Source organism: Apium graveolens, chromosome 9 (assembly GCF_009905375.1).
Source record: "Apium graveolens cultivar Ventura chromosome 9, ASM990537v1, whole genome shotgun sequence".
Classification (NCBI taxonomy): domain Eukaryota; kingdom Viridiplantae; phylum Streptophyta; class Magnoliopsida; order Apiales; family Apiaceae; genus Apium; species Apium graveolens.
This window is the reverse complement of record NC_133655.1, coordinates 64217504-64233639: the sequence shown is the minus strand read 5'-3', so window position 1 is coordinate 64233639 and position 16136 is coordinate 64217504. Positions and strand designations below refer to the sequence as shown.

Below are 16136 nucleotides of genomic sequence, written 5' to 3'. Positions count from 1 at the left end.
TAGCAGTAGCTGCATCTACCTCCAGAATCCCTGCTACCTTGCCCTGAGGTAGTCTCTGAGTTGGATTCTGGTATTCATTTAAAGCCATTAGTTCAATCAAATCATAAGCTTTATCATAGCTTTTAGCCCATAAGGCTCCACCTGATGCTACATCAAGCATGGGTCTAGAAGTTGCACCCAACCCGTTATAAAAATAGTTAATGATCATTCGGTCAGGCATCCCATGGTGCGGACACTTTCGAATCATCTCCTTATATCGCTCTCAAGCCTCACACAAAGACTCTTCAGACTGCTGCGCAAATTAAGGAAGAGCATTCTTGATTGCAGCTGTCTTCACCATATGAAAGAACTTAGTAAGGAACTTTTGAGCAAGATCTTTCCATTTGGTGATAGAACCTGGTGGTAGAGAATGCAACCTGCACTTAGCTTTATCCCTCAGAGAAAATGGGAAAAGCCTCAACTTAATAGCATCTTTGGACACATTGTTGAATTTGAAAGTGTCGCAGATCTCGATGAAATCTCTAATATGTATATTGGGGTCTTCAGTCAGAGAACCCCCAAACTGAATCGAGTTCTGCACCATCTGAACTGTGCTAGCCATGATTTCGAAAGTGTTAGCCGTGATGGCTAGTCTGACAATGCTAGACTGAATATCATTGATCTTTTGCGGAGAATAGTCCATCAAAGCCTTTGTATTTGCTTCTTATTCACCCATTGCAACAAGAGCTTCTTCTACAACTTTCTCCTCCTCTACAAGAACTTCTTCTTCTACTAAAACCTCTTCCTCTACTTCATCCAGTGTTCTCTTTCGAGATCGAGAACGCGTTAACATAAACGCTCTCTAAAGTACCTGAAAAAGCAACAAGTAAATTATCTGAGTCACTGAACTTTAACGATCACTGATGTCAAGAACATAAACTAAAAATTAACACCGAGTCCCCGGCAGCGGCGCCAAAAACTTATTAGGGCGAAAACACGTGCTAATATTCACACAAGTATACGTGATCTCAAGTAATATAAAATTAATTCTAGTTCGTTCACACGATGACTTGTTTTTAGGTTAATTTCAATTAATGTACTTATGCAACGATGGTATGGTTATTATTCAATGCTAAGATGATAACAAGTTGAGAGTGTCTATAACTAAGAGATTATACTAACTAATATTAACTAAGAGAATTAAGGTTGATTAACTTATATAACACTAACATGGGATTCCAACTTTATTACTACTTCATTGAATAGCCTTTTTGTTCTTAACCTTAGCATGCAATGGTGATGGCACTAATCAGATAACATGAAACTAGTAAATGCCAACTTTCATTGTACGAATACCCTACTACCAAACATCCAATTATATTGAGACCCTATATGTCGATAGAATTTGACAACATAACGGTTTAATGCACAAGTTATCTATCATGATTACATAGGGCAAGTAAGATGGTTAAAATTACCTACGAATCATGCATAACAAATACATGAACCTATGCTAGCATGGCAAGTTCTAAATCTCTAAATTCACATTCGCTTCAATAGAGATTAACACTCTATCTTATAAGTTCGTGACACTCATAAGATGAATAAGCATAACCAATGATAGGATATCATACAATCACCACACACTAAGGTATCGAAAAAATTTAACTATTGAAATAAATAAGTAAATCTGTTAGAATCCCCCGATAACGATTAGCCCATAACCGAACTCATCATCACCGTGGGTTCCGATGAAAGCATAGTATAATAAACTAGGTCTTTATAAATACGAATAATAAACAAAGTACGTTAAACAAGAGTATTAGGTTTAACAAACAAGAAACTAGAATCCAAGATTACAACTTAAAATAAAGAATTACAAGAATAAACTAGATCATCTTCACCTTGGTTGTATTTGTGCTCCTCAGTCTTCTTGATGTCTTCTCCTTATGCTCTGTTGTTGAAAAAGTCTTAAGTTATCTTTATATAGTAGCCCAATCAGAAGAGAAGTCCAGCATATCAAAATTGTAATAGAAACAGGATTCTATGATCACGACTTGGTGCGATCGCGCGCTTCATTATGGCGGGTGCGCTATCTTTTTGTAACTTCGACGCGGCTGTGCGCTATCAAAGCGCGGGCGCGCTCACCTTCTAGAGAAAATTCTTATGCTTGCTTTTCTAGTTGGTTTGAGATGGTGATCCTCAAGCTTTTATCCAAGACACCTTCCTAACACAATTTTAGCATCATTGCAATGCTAAACCTCCTGATTCCTCCAACTATGCCTGAAATGCAAAAACACTACAAAACACGTCAAAAATACAAATAAATTGAGTACAAAACACCAATTCAAGTCTTTATAGGACGTTCTAAGTGGACATAAATGCCACTTAACATCTCTCCAACCCCTGATCTGATCCACAAACTATGTCGCCGACCAATACTTGAACAACCCCCAACTTCTGCATTTTCTTCTTACCCTTGTCAAACCGATAGGAACACAGCCATCACAAAACATGAACATGCTTCAACCATGATCATATTCCCCCAAGTCACTTTAATCCATATGAGGGAACATAGGCTAAACATATCCTAACAATGTTAACTATTCAAAAGTCAACATAACCCACAACTAGTTTCGTAAGAGATTACATACCTTAATCTCCACCAACCTTGAACAAATAAGATCCATCCTAATATGTCCAACCTCAAGAAGTTTCACTAAGTCGCCATAAACCAATTAGTGATGACCATGGGCTGTCACTAAGCCAGCCTACGCCAACTATACCAAAGTTGACCAACCAAAACCCAAGATCAGCGCTCCTCCTTTAACAAAACCTGTCCTTAGAATAATTATATACCCATGATGCATGCCAATCACCATGAATAAATAAACCACCACCAATCTGCATACCACATAATCGTGGTTAGTGTTTCGATGACTTATCACAAACCTGCAATATAGGCCAGCCCCGTCGCTGAACACTGACGCCAACGCCACCATGTTGTGCCACAGTAGCAATGACTGCCTTAAAAATCAGATGTGCCTCCACAAAACTGAGACAACTTTTGTGTAGTCCTTGCACTTTCCCCACCTTAAACAGAATTTTCAAGCCTAGAGTGATCTCCGTCATCCCCCAAAGAAATGTCTCCAGCATTCTGCCTTGATAACTCCAAGTAAAACTCAACGTGTTTTACTTCACTTAACTAACAATCAGCTAACATCCCAACTTAAAAAAGAGATCTTCTCGAACCTTCTCTATATGGCGTCAAACTGATCTCCAAGAGCATTTTTAAAGTCACCAAGATCATACTTCATGGTCGTGCATTTATTTATCAGTGGAACCAATTTCTGACCATGGACTCGCCCAAAAATTTTTGAAATCCAGCAAAATCAACTTTGCTCCCACATGATTCAGCCATCATGTCAAATCCTGAACTGATCAACACAGCTCTGATACCACTTATCACGGGGTCAGCTTTTTAACCCTGAATTATCTGATCTGTGTGGCATACTCTGTCGCCAACCTAGGGGCCTAAGTAGTCATCTTTCCCGAGAGGTTGTCGCCCAGCAGCCCTAGCAGCCCCTACAACACCGGCAATCCCAGCAAAACCAAGCACATCAAATATGCTATTGAAATCAATGCACAAAAAGAACTAATCGTGTATGTAAGAGTGTCTAATTACCCAGCAAATGTAGAGACACACAACAGATTTACGGATACAACTAATCGTGAATGCTCAACCTTCTATTGACCAATAATATAAGGATACAACTCGATTATGCTTAAAAACTTGTACTACTGCCTAGCATAATAATACAACCCAACATATGTTTACAGAATTTTCCCAACTGCCTAACATATGGATACATGTTATAATGCATACATGCCTACATGTATAGATTACATTCTCACAATGCCTATCTATTTATATATAAGAGCCTGATCCATACATCCCAAACAAAAGCAACTTCCCACGCAGCCAACACATCCCCAACAAAAGTAACTACCAGCGGTTACCAGCGGTTTCCTGATTTTGAATGCCTTTAATCAGTTATTTCCCACCAAGTCCTTGAGCCCCAACTGCAAGGTAATTATTCCAGCAACCCACTAGTGTATATTCTAGCACTTATGCACATATATAAGGCATATATCTCAGCCCCCATATGTCACATATGTGCCTACAGATTTTGACCAAGCCTTAGTCATTTTGGACTCCCAACTTAGCTCCCAGCTCAGTGTCACCCACATTTAGACCAGCTAACAATCCCATAAAAACACAGCAGCTCAAGTCTACACTACACCATATATGACCTCTAGAAACACCCCAAAAAAAGTGTAAAAATGGCCAAAAAGTGTTACCTAAAGCAAAAAATTGGGCTATGGTTACACTTTTTGAAATTTTAGTAGTGTTGAATTTCCTCGTGCTACAATAGGGGTCTAAGGTAACACTTTTGGAACCTGTGGTAACACACGTAAAGATGTAACAATAGACCCCCTATGGTTACACATTAGGTTTCTATGGTAACACTATGCATGTGTAACCACAGTTCTGTTGCAACACCCCTGAACCTTTAGTAACACCAATAAAAATGTTGCATTAAACTCTTTTGTAACACCACTTTTTCTATTATAACACAATATGGTAAAACAATTATATTCTTTTGGTAACATTTTTAGAGCTTATTGTAACACTTTCTTTATAAACATCCCGGTCTCTGTTGTTACACTTTTATATTTATTGTAACATTTTATCCTGTTTTAGCCAACATTTAAATATCAGTTGGTTTTGTTAATTTTCAAGATGTAAACAAAATATAAAACAACTTGCAAGATTAAAACCTACATACATACTAACTGAACTTGATAACTGTTGGCAAAAGCACAAGTCCAACAATCCAACAAATTTAAAGTTCCAGCTCCCAACAAACAAAAATAACCAAATTCCAAGTACTAGTTTAACTAATCCAGATAAAAAGTCTAACTACCATGATTCTTCTTCCGTGTGGTTGTTTCTCTCCATTGGCCGTTGGCCGTTATTTGACAATGATTCTTCTTCCGTGTGGTTGTTTCTCTCCATGGTGAGCAACATTCTTCTTCGCCGTGCTCTTCTTTTGAGAACTCCTCGATCAATTCACGCTACCACTGGATCAAATTCTTACAAAGAAAATAGAACTTTATTCAGCATATTTGATAACTATATCAGGAACTATTTTATGATCAGGGATACTCAATGATCAAGTCCTTATCCATAACTTTAAACTTCTAAAAATGTACCCAACGAGTCCTTAACATTGAGTCTTATATATACTTCTCTCAACTCAACACTTCTATATAACTACAAAGTTTGACCGTCAAGAAGCAGGAAATGCTCACTTGTCTATGTAATTAACGAAGGCAGAGGAGAACTATATGTGTCAAAGGATGCATATACCAAGATAAAGTAAATTATGGGGGAAAAATTACTCGATGAAACAAACAAAGAAACTGGGTTAAGAAATTGTTCCAATGAATAATGTTGTCAGTCTTACAGGGACCAAATGCATACATGTGTCAACTGTCAATCATGCAAAGACTATGCGCCTAAAGAAAAAAGTACTTACGTAATCGGGGAATTTTACTAGTCTTCTTGTCTTCTAAGTCTTCAATATCAGGTAGACCAGAAAGCTGCATATGGTAAACGGGTTGCTTTTTATAACAACTCTCACAATTATATATCAAAGTTACTTGGAACACATATAATGTACTTAGAGAAGGTCCTAGCATCATTGACAGATGCCTAAAATAAACTCAAGTATATGGGGAAGAGTCCACCACCGGCTAAAATTTATATGTATAGATGGTCAATTAATACTTCCATTATTTTATGATAATAGATTCAACTTGACCGCAATACAACTGAAGATCTATTTATATACTACAGTCTACAGGTACTCAACTGGATGTAAAAGACTTAACGACCCCTGCCTTATACTACTGATAGTAATGTCATCCTTAACATACTGTTAATACTACCAACAAAAATCATACCAGTTGAATTCCTGAGTCTGACATAACCATACTTATTTACTTATCATTTGTAATGACGGTCAAACTTTGACTTATCATTTGTGATGTCTGTATGCTCGGTATCTTCATTAAATCTGTCCACACTGTGAAGGAAGATCCCTGTTATAATTTCAAAAGATTGTGAAAATTTATCGCCACTTGAACTGGAGATTATAGATGAAGGAATCTCAAGAAACAAGCATACAGACAGTTAGACGAGCATTACCATAAAGCCAATCTTGTAGGGAGCCATTTGATATAAAAAGATAAACAAGAATTGTAGGGAGCCATTAATTTGTACTTCACTTAAAAAATAGAGAAGTTTCAACTAATGGTTTAATCAACTTGAGAAAATGCTATGTAATTAATCATTTTTCTCCAGATTGAACAATTAACTTGTGTGTTCTAGTCATTACAGTATATTCCAAATCATAATCTAACACATTTGTAGCAGAACTGAAGCAGCAGTCTTCCAAGTCCAAAAAATTTAGTGAACTTTGTGTTAACCATTAAACCAATGACAAAAAACTAAAATTCTACAAGAAAGACCTAATGAATAAGTAAAACTTACCCTGACAGCTACGAAAGCAGGAGGAATGAGACCGATCAAAGTTCCCAAGAGGAATATGTGAAAAGGTATACCAACAATAGGTGAGGCAAGATTAATGAAAGTATTTGGCAAAGTTGGGGTAACTCTTAAAAAAGCATGTAGTTCAGCAAGGAATCATGTCTTTTAGCCACCTGAGTAAAGAATTATATTAGTCCGCAAACACAGCAAAGCCAAGTATAGAAGCGAAAGAGAGTCGTATGAAGTTCACCTGTTCTTGAAAGAAACTCAGCTTTTCGGGCCAGAGAGAGAAGAGAAGAGGTAGTCCAACTAACTTGGATAAGAATTGGCAAGATGATGCACCAGCTGTAGCATTGAACATAACCAAAGCTACACCTCTGAGAAATCCAAAAAGGGACCCCGTAAGCAATGACAGCAATATAGTACCGGGAATCATAAAAGTTTCCATTAATATGTAGACCATGCAATATCCTATAAAAACTTGAGTTGTGTAGTCATTTATGTAGATCTTTTATTAATGAGTATAATCTATGTGTTTTACTTTAATATTCTTAGTGAAGTGGTTTCAGATTAAGCTGGTTTACCTCATTATCAAACTCCCGAGTTCCCTGGGTGGAAGTGGCTGAATGAACCTTCACAACCACTTCTTGACCAAAGGATATCCATTTATATCCAATAATAATATCTCCAATTTCGGTCCAAATTCAACAACCTTGACATCCGTGAAAAAAAAACAAATGCAAAATATGTACCAGTTCCTTGAACAATGGAACAGGGGTCCCAATTTTGTGGCCAGTAGGTAAGAACTCCCATAGTCTTTTAGACCTTTCAATGTCCCCATGTTTATCTATAAGTGAAATTTGTGTATCAGGTTGCATGTTGAGCTATTTAAGTACCTGGCAGTGAAAATAAATAGCAATACCTCATGGACAAACTGTATCACTTTCGAGAAATATAATGCATAGGTTTTAATTTTTTACCACCAGTGAAAAATGTTAGCTGTTAACAGTTCTTAGATTCAAAACTAATTATTCAAACCTTAAATCTACCATCTTCTAGCTTCTGTATTAATAATTGTTGTTCACTAAGTCTTTCCGTAAGTTTTGTGTTTTCCCTTTAGCTGTCTCCAGATAAGACTTGGTTTCAGACAGCTTGACCTGAAATAGGTGGGAAGTAGGAGTTACTATTTAAAAAAAATATTTAATATTTAGCTATTAATATATAGTGGCCAAAGATCACATCTTAAACGCGATAGTAACCATTGTTTAGCTATTGTACTATCACAGTGGTATCTGGACCATTGATAAATTACAATAACAATTATATGTGCAGCATTGCAGTAAGACCCACAAATTCAAATATCCTAGGGTATAAGGGAATATACTTTTAGTAAGATTTCTTTGTATGCAAACCTCTTAATATTTACCATTGTTTATTATAATTATGTGAAAAAACATATAATCAGAAAGATAAATGTGTACCTAATAGCCCATTTTTAGCTGGGAAGCCAAGGTTAAAGGGAACCTCTGTCTTTTTCTGAATGATACAAAGTTTCTCACGTTTTCTGATTTCACATTAGACCTTACTACAAGTGCTCTGATTGAACCTGTTCATCCCCGAGAAACCCTGAACGATGACCTCAAGTTAAAACCTTAAACATATTCCTCAATGATATTGCTCAAATCAGCTTTACTGTGTTAGGTTGATCAAGATAGATATGTGTACCTGACAGGGAGGTCCTTCATTTGTAAAATCTATATGTCCATGCCTTGGTAATTTTTTAAGTTCAGTTTTATCAATTTCACTACCATCTCAGCAGCTTTAAAAGTAAAGATGTCATTATCTTTATCACCACGTGCAGTCGTGATTACCCTGCATTTGAATCCATTATTAATTTTTAGAAATAGAAATAAGACAAATGAGCAAGAGGCGGATATACTTCACATGATATATATAACACAATAAACAACATATGGTCAGAGTTTCAGACCTTCCCAAACAAAGAGCTCGCATAATATTCTTTTTAAATAAGCTTAGTCTTTACCAGTAAGCACGTCACAATCACTAAAATTTACCAGACCCCGCGAAATTATTATAATTTAAAAATTAAAATTTACCAGACCTATTCAAAAATTAATCCTTTTCAAGAATTGTAAAATCAGCATTCACTGCATATAAACAATTAGACACATACATAAAGCTTATTGGGTTATCAAGATAACACTAAAAAAAGATTAAACAAGTGAGTGTTTTATATAAAAAAGAAAGAATTAAAATTTAGAATCTTACTAAGAGAAAATTTTGTGAATTGAATACCTCACACACTTATGCACAAATCAGAGAATATGAGTATACCCGACAGACTTTTAAATCGAACAAGAAGAAAACTCCAAATTTGAGAAGAAATCGACTGCAAGAACCCGATTGAGAAGTTCCAACTGCCTAGCTCGTTTGTGAAGAAAGACCCAATTTCTACAAACCCTAATTACTATAACCCTAAATACAATCTCCAAGCTATGACAAGAAGCCTAATTTCACTAATTTAGAACCCTACTTTCTAATTGATGAACACATCTGAGAGCATTTTTTTACCCCGAATGAGAGTGTTTCGTTTAAGTGCTTGATATTTTCGAGCGTATAGAATGTACAAGTGAGTGTTTTAGTATTTTATTTTATTTTACAAAATGAAATGAGCCGGTAAATTTTTTTATTTTGGGCCGCTTAAAATTTGGCCAAAAATTGGCCCGCTTAAAAATCCCGCCTAAATTTTTAGTCCTATTGTAACATTAATTGTAATATCAATACTAACACTATTTTTTCTGTTACCATAGAAATATTATCATGTTTATGGTAACATCTACTATTCTCTACTGTAAAATAAAAATAAACTGTTACCTCAGATCAAATTTTAGTGATTTAAGACAACATCTTTGTTTGTAACACCAAAAAAAGTGTTGGTAAAGGCCATATATGGTGTAGTGTTGTGTCTCCGCCCGGCGACTAGTCTATTTCGTCACCTGTGGTCTAATCCGTGTCGCTGCCTAGTGACTGGTCCGTGTCGCCGCGTGGCATCTGATCAATGTCGATACCTGGCGACTAGTTCATGTCGCCGCCAGGTGAATCTTGATCCCAAAATGCATTCCAGCCTAAGGGTCTCACAAGTAGTCATCCACCATTATTTGAGCATATCTTTTCTTAGAAATGGACATGACATTTACATGACCAAATAAATCCCTTGGATAAGTTGTAGAGAGGCATTAATAGAGTTCGCAGTCTTGCTTTCGTGACCTGATCTTTTCATTTTTCCTTTCTTAAAAGTATCACAGACTCCATCTTGAACAAAATTCAATGCAGGCATGTCTCTTACTAACTCTCTTCTTAGTAGAGTATTCACTGCCTTGAAGTTTAAATGAAAGAGATTTTTGTGCCACAACCAACATTGTTCATTTGATGCTTTGGTGTAGAGGCAATACACCTTGTCCTTGCTTGATGAGTTAATATCTTCAACAAACAGACTTCCTTTTCTTACTCTTTTGAGTGCAATTTCACCAATTTTTCTATTTGTGATTGAACAATCTTCTCTATCAAAATTCACTTTGAAACCTTTATCTATGAATTGGTTGACATTTGGAAGATTAACCTCAAGTAATCCAACCAGTGCTACATCTTAAATGACAATATTGCCATAAATCAAATTGACATATCCCATTGTGAATCCCTTATTGTTGTTTCCAAAGGTCACCAAAGGGCCAACCATCTTCTCAAAATGTGATAGCAGGGCTCTACCACATGTCATGTGTCTGAAATAATCACTATTAATGACCTATAAGAATTTATTCTTCTTGCCCTGCACACTATGAGTTTTAAGCGTTTTTATCTACCCAAGAAGTGTTGGGCATATTCTTCTTATTTGCAGAGTTAGCCGGAGTAGAGCTTGAATTATCAAAGAAACATTTTTCTTAGGTTGAATAGCATTCTCATTCTTGACCTTAGAGCAATAGTTAATTTGATTCAGATCTTTTCTTAATTTATGACAGTTACTCATGACCATCATGTTGAAGTGAATGCAATCATACTTATCACAAAAAGAATAAGGATCATCAGTTTGTACTTCATTGTACTTGCATGCCATATATTTGGGCTCACTAATAGTCTTTTTACAAAGATGAGTTTGGTGATTTGTTGAGCCAAATTTTCACATTGTTTTCTAGGGGCATCTGCAACATAAGCATAATTGTTGTGTTTGTTAAATCCAATATTTCTAGTCCTGTTTTTCTTTTTCTTCTTTGTGCCTTCACTCCTTACTTCAGTTTTAGGAGTCTTGGGGACAGGGCTAGTCTCATGCTTCTTTTCACTTTTAGTGTTGATAGTAAAATTAGAACTTTTCATTTTCTCATCCTTATCTGCAATTTCTTGCTTAATGATGAGCTCTTCTTCACTAAAGTCCACCTCGCATGGTTTGAACAAATATGCATTCACTTTTTGTAGCACCTCAGGAACTTCCTTGTTCAAACTTTCTTTGCCTTTATCAGTTTGATTTATCTTTATAGGTGAATTAGCCTCATAGTCTAGATCAATTTCCAGATTGGCACAAGGTTTGTTCTTCTCATGATATTGGATAACTAATTCACATGCATTCTTAAATGACTTAAGTTTAAGTTCATTTTACTCAATTTTTTCTCTTAGTACAACCTCTATCTCCTTTGCACACTTCAACTTGTTCTTTAAATATTCATTTTTCTTGCCGAAAAGAATCTAGGATCACAAGCACCAGTTCTAGTTCTTGTTTCTCTATTTCCAGTTTCTTACTTACTTTAGACAATCTGTTCATTTCTTCAGTGGCAGCCACCATACTTGTGTGAATGTGAAACATTTCCACGCTCATCTTTTCAACAGTTTCTTTATATTGAGAGGCATTCAATTCAATAGTGGTTAAGATGGGTACGTCAGATTTTGATGCAGATGATTCTCCTTCCTCTAAGGACATAAGAGCATAATTTCCATATTTTTCATATTCATCTTCATCATCTGTATCATCCCAACTTTTTGCCTCAGTAATATAAGCTTTTCGTTGTTGCTTTTTCAGAAGAGCCTCATACTTCGCTTCAAGCTCCAAGTATGCCTTGTCTTCCTTCACCTTCTTGGGCTTCCTGCATTATATGGAAAAGTGGCCAAGATCATCACAATTATAGCATCTAATTTTAGACATGTCCACAGATCATGATTCGTTACCACTCTTGCCAGTTGTGTTTAAGTTCTTTATTTGAGATTTTCCTTTCAAGTCATTATTGTAGGAGGATTGACCTTTACCCTTAAAGTACATGGGTTTCTTGAATCTTATGTTTCAAAACGTTCTTTCCAGATAGGCCCTGAATTGATCCATTTTATCCAACTCATCAAGAGTGTAGAATTCTTCCTATTCTACTATAACGACTCGTATATTTTTATTAATTAAAGGTGTAATTATTGCATAATTAATCAAATAAATGATGTATATTGATTCTTACAGCTGTGTTTTATTTACTATTATTTATATGTGATTGCTGGTTTGCAAGTATTAATCGTATAATTGTTTGTTGAACCATATTATTTTTTATTCACTTTTGATTATCTCTAAAATTGTTTTTATTATTTTATAATTTCAATAATTATTTTTGGGATTTTATAAAATTTATAAATCAATATTTCATTAATTATTTATCCTTAAATGATTTTCTGATTACACTTATTTGTAAAATCAGTAATTAATTCAAAAATGCTTCAAAAATTACGAAACTCATGTATTATTAAGTTTTTAATATTCTAAAATTTTAAAATTATTTTGGAGATTTTTGGGATTAAATTCACCCGTGCGTTGTTTCGTTTAATCGTTAAAATGCGGGTATAAATTGCGTTTTAAAACTTATTTAAAAATTACGAAATTTATGTTTCATTAATTTCAGGATATTTATAAAATTTAAAGAATCTTTTGGTAATTATCCGGGTTTGTTTTACCCAGAACTTGGTCCGATACTTGCGAATTTTCGGAACAAATTCATAATTCAGGGCACGTGTAAACACTTGGTTAATTGTTGATTCGTGGAAGCATATGGTAACTCAATCAAAAATCTCTTTCGTCTCTCTCCTCTCCCTAATCTCTCTCTCACCTCTCTTCCCTCTATATCTCTCCTCGTATCTTCTCTTCTCTCTTCTCTATTTCCCCGTGTTTGCCCGCCGTTTCTCCGCCTGCGTTGCCGCCGTTTTCTTGGATTTTTCGGTGTATTTCTCCGGTGATTCGTTCATATTCTCTTTGTGGCTTAGTTTATATGTGACGGCCTCAACCCTGGGGTCAGGAGTTGACGTCATCCACAACAACAACAACTAAATGTGTCATACCATGCTTTAGGTGTCTATTTCAAACCTTAGAATGCCTTTAAAAGTCTATAAACAAACTTTGGAAATTGTGGATCCTCAAAGCCAGGAGGATGTTGCATATAGACTTCCTCTTCCAATTCAACATTGAGAAATACACTTTCACATCCATTTAATACACTTTAAAAATTGAGTGTACAGCAAATACCAGATAACTTCTTATTGCTTCAACTCTTGCAACTGGAGCAAAATTTTTATTATAGTCAATTCCTTCTTCTTGTGAGTAGCCTTTAGCAACAAGCCTTTGTTGGGGCAATGGGATCTCGTCCCTGCGTTTTATGATATGAATTTTTTATAGAGAGTTCAAACAGAATGTTAACCTTAATCGCTACGGCGCAAGCGATTCAAATCCACGTCTTCTACTGTATTCCTCGATTCTCCTTGGACGGAGTGTGGGCTTCGATCTCCCAAGGTTTACCTTTCCTTAAAGCTCCGAAAATCCAAAACCCTAGCTGGCTCCTTGAGAAAAATGTTTTCCTCTCTCAAACCCTAGGATGTTATTTTTTATGTTCTCGCACACACATGCACGCGCACTTTCATACTTTTGGCTTCAAGAGAATTAGAATATTTATAGGCCACAGTAGGGATTATGGATAATTAGGTCGGGCCTCCCAATGACATTCTGAGCCAAGCCCAATGTCATTAAATATTAATTCAATCCACTAAAGAATTAATATTTTCACTACCTTTCCTAATTCCATAAATTAATTAATTAATTCAGCTCCCATATTATTTGTTTATTAAATTCCCCATATTTACGATATCGAATGTCCATTAAATAAATTAATTTTATACAATTAATTTAATCAAATTTTTTTATCCTTGATCATCCACTCAACCTTATAATTGTGCAAGAACAAATCTACCTGCAGGGCTAAAGCACAATTATCTTTATGAGCTTTCAAGAGAACATCATCACCCGAATATATTCTTCGGACATGATTTCCTTTTATAGTCAATATCCCACTCTGTATATAATGTCATTGCCCAATACATAAATTTGAAATTTAAAATAAATTTTGTATGAATCAAGGCATGTGCATTAAATACAAGTGTCAATCACTATATCCGCATTAAGAACCTGAGCAATAAAATATCGTAGAATCTTAGTTCTTCTTTACTGTCAGAATAAAAGAAAGAATTATTCTACTATTTCGATCCCGTTCAATATACACAAGTATTATTCAATAGTCAAGATAAACTATTTCTAAATAATACTTCAGTCGTTCCAGTGGTTTCTCTAACACCACTTAGACTGTGAACCTTTACTATATTATATAAGGAGTCTGACAATCTAATCTTCTGCTATCCCATTTGATACTAGATTGTTTACAATATATATATAATATACAGACATTGTGAAAACATGCATTCAAAATTCTCAAAAGATTATTATATACTTTCAAATGAATAATTTAGTATATACCCTAACAGCCTTACCTTGTTCCTGGTGACAACATCATTTTCATTCATTTTGTTCTTGTACATCCATTTTATTCCAAAATTGCTTCTATTTCTTGATGCAGGAACCAGCTCTCATACTTTATTTCTTTCAAACTGATTCAACTCTTCTTGCATTGCAGTTATCCAGTCAGGATCAAGTAAGGCTTCCTCAGTTTTCTTAGGCTCAATTTGAGATAGAAAACGGGCATGTAGACATACATTTGCAGTGGCACTTCTAGTTCTCACACCAGCATTGGGTCACCAATGATAGTATCTCTAATGTGACTCTTATACCATTTTCCTGGTATGATGATTTTGATGACTTGGAGTGTTCTCATCTGCTTCATATATGGCATGACTTGCAGAACTGTCACCTCCTTCTACCTCGTTGTTTGTGCTATCAAATTCAGGTGAGTTTCTGTTTTGAGATGGATCTTTATTCACATAAATTATTGGTTCACTAGCTTCTTCTTCTTCATTATCTGCATTCTTTCCATCTTCATCTTCAGAATCACTGTAAAGGTTGAGATTTTTGAAATTCAAAGCTTCAGCTTCACTTTCATCAATGCAGTCTAATCCAAGGTACTTGTCATTATCAAAATCCATATTCAAATACATTTCAGTCAGATTTTCCAACATATTGTGAGTTGTCCTTTAACACAAAGCATTTGCTTTCAAACAAATGAAGATGTTTAATTGTAAGCTTCTTTTGAGACACAATTGACTAGGGTGACTTGTCAATGCTTTTGTTTACCAATTATATGTTCTGAATATAACATGTTGTGTTAACAGCTTCTTCCCAAAAGCTTGTTAGAAGTTTTGCATCCTGCAATATTGTTCTTGCAGCTTCAACTAGAGGTATGTTCTTTCTTTCAACCACACCATTATGTTGAGGTGTTCTTGGAGCTAAGAACTCTTGAGTGATGCCCTTGTCTTTACAAAAGTCATTCAGTATGAAATTTATGAATTCAGTTCCATTATAGCTTCTCAATATTTTCACTGAGTTATGGTTTTCAGCCTGATTCTCAATCTTCTTTATGTGTTCAATGATAATAAGTGGAGTCTCATCTTTAGAACATATAAAATTCCCCCCAAGTGTACCATTTTAGATTTTCAACCCTGAATTCTCTGATCCGTGTGGCCTACTCAGTCGCCAACCTAGGCTCCCAAGTAGTCAGCCTTCCCGAGAGGTTGTCGACCAGCAGCCCCGACAACACCGGCAACCACAGAAACTCAAGCATAGCGGATATACTATTGAAACCAACACATGACAAGAACGAATCGTGTGTGCAAGTGTATCTAACTACCAAGCAAATGTAGAGACTCACAACTGATTTACAAGCCTAAATGCTCAACCTTTTATTGACCAACAATATAAGGTTACAACTCGATTATGCTTACAAACTTGTACTACTGCCAAGCATAATACAACTCAACATATATTTACAGACTTTTTCCCAACTGCCTAACATATGGATACATATTACAATACATACATTCCTACATGCATAGATTAAATTCTCATAATGCCTATTTATTTATATATAAGAGCCTGATCCATACAGCCCCAACAAAATCAACTGCTCATATAGCCCACACAGTCCCAGCAGAAATAACTACCAGCGGTTACCATCGGTTTCCTAATTTTTAATGCCTTCAATCAATTATTTTACACCAAGTCCTTGAG

The 16136-nt window shown here is 35.5% G+C and overlaps 1 non-coding gene across 1 annotated transcript; it reads left to right on the top strand.

Annotated features, from left to right (window-relative positions):
- Positions 1-218: 218 nt before the first annotated feature.
- Positions 219-325, top strand: LOC141687594 (small nucleolar RNA R71). Its single transcript, XR_012561086.1, has one exon. It is a non-coding gene; the product is annotated as a small nucleolar RNA R71 (small nucleolar RNA).
- Positions 326-16136: the final 15811 nt, after the last annotated feature.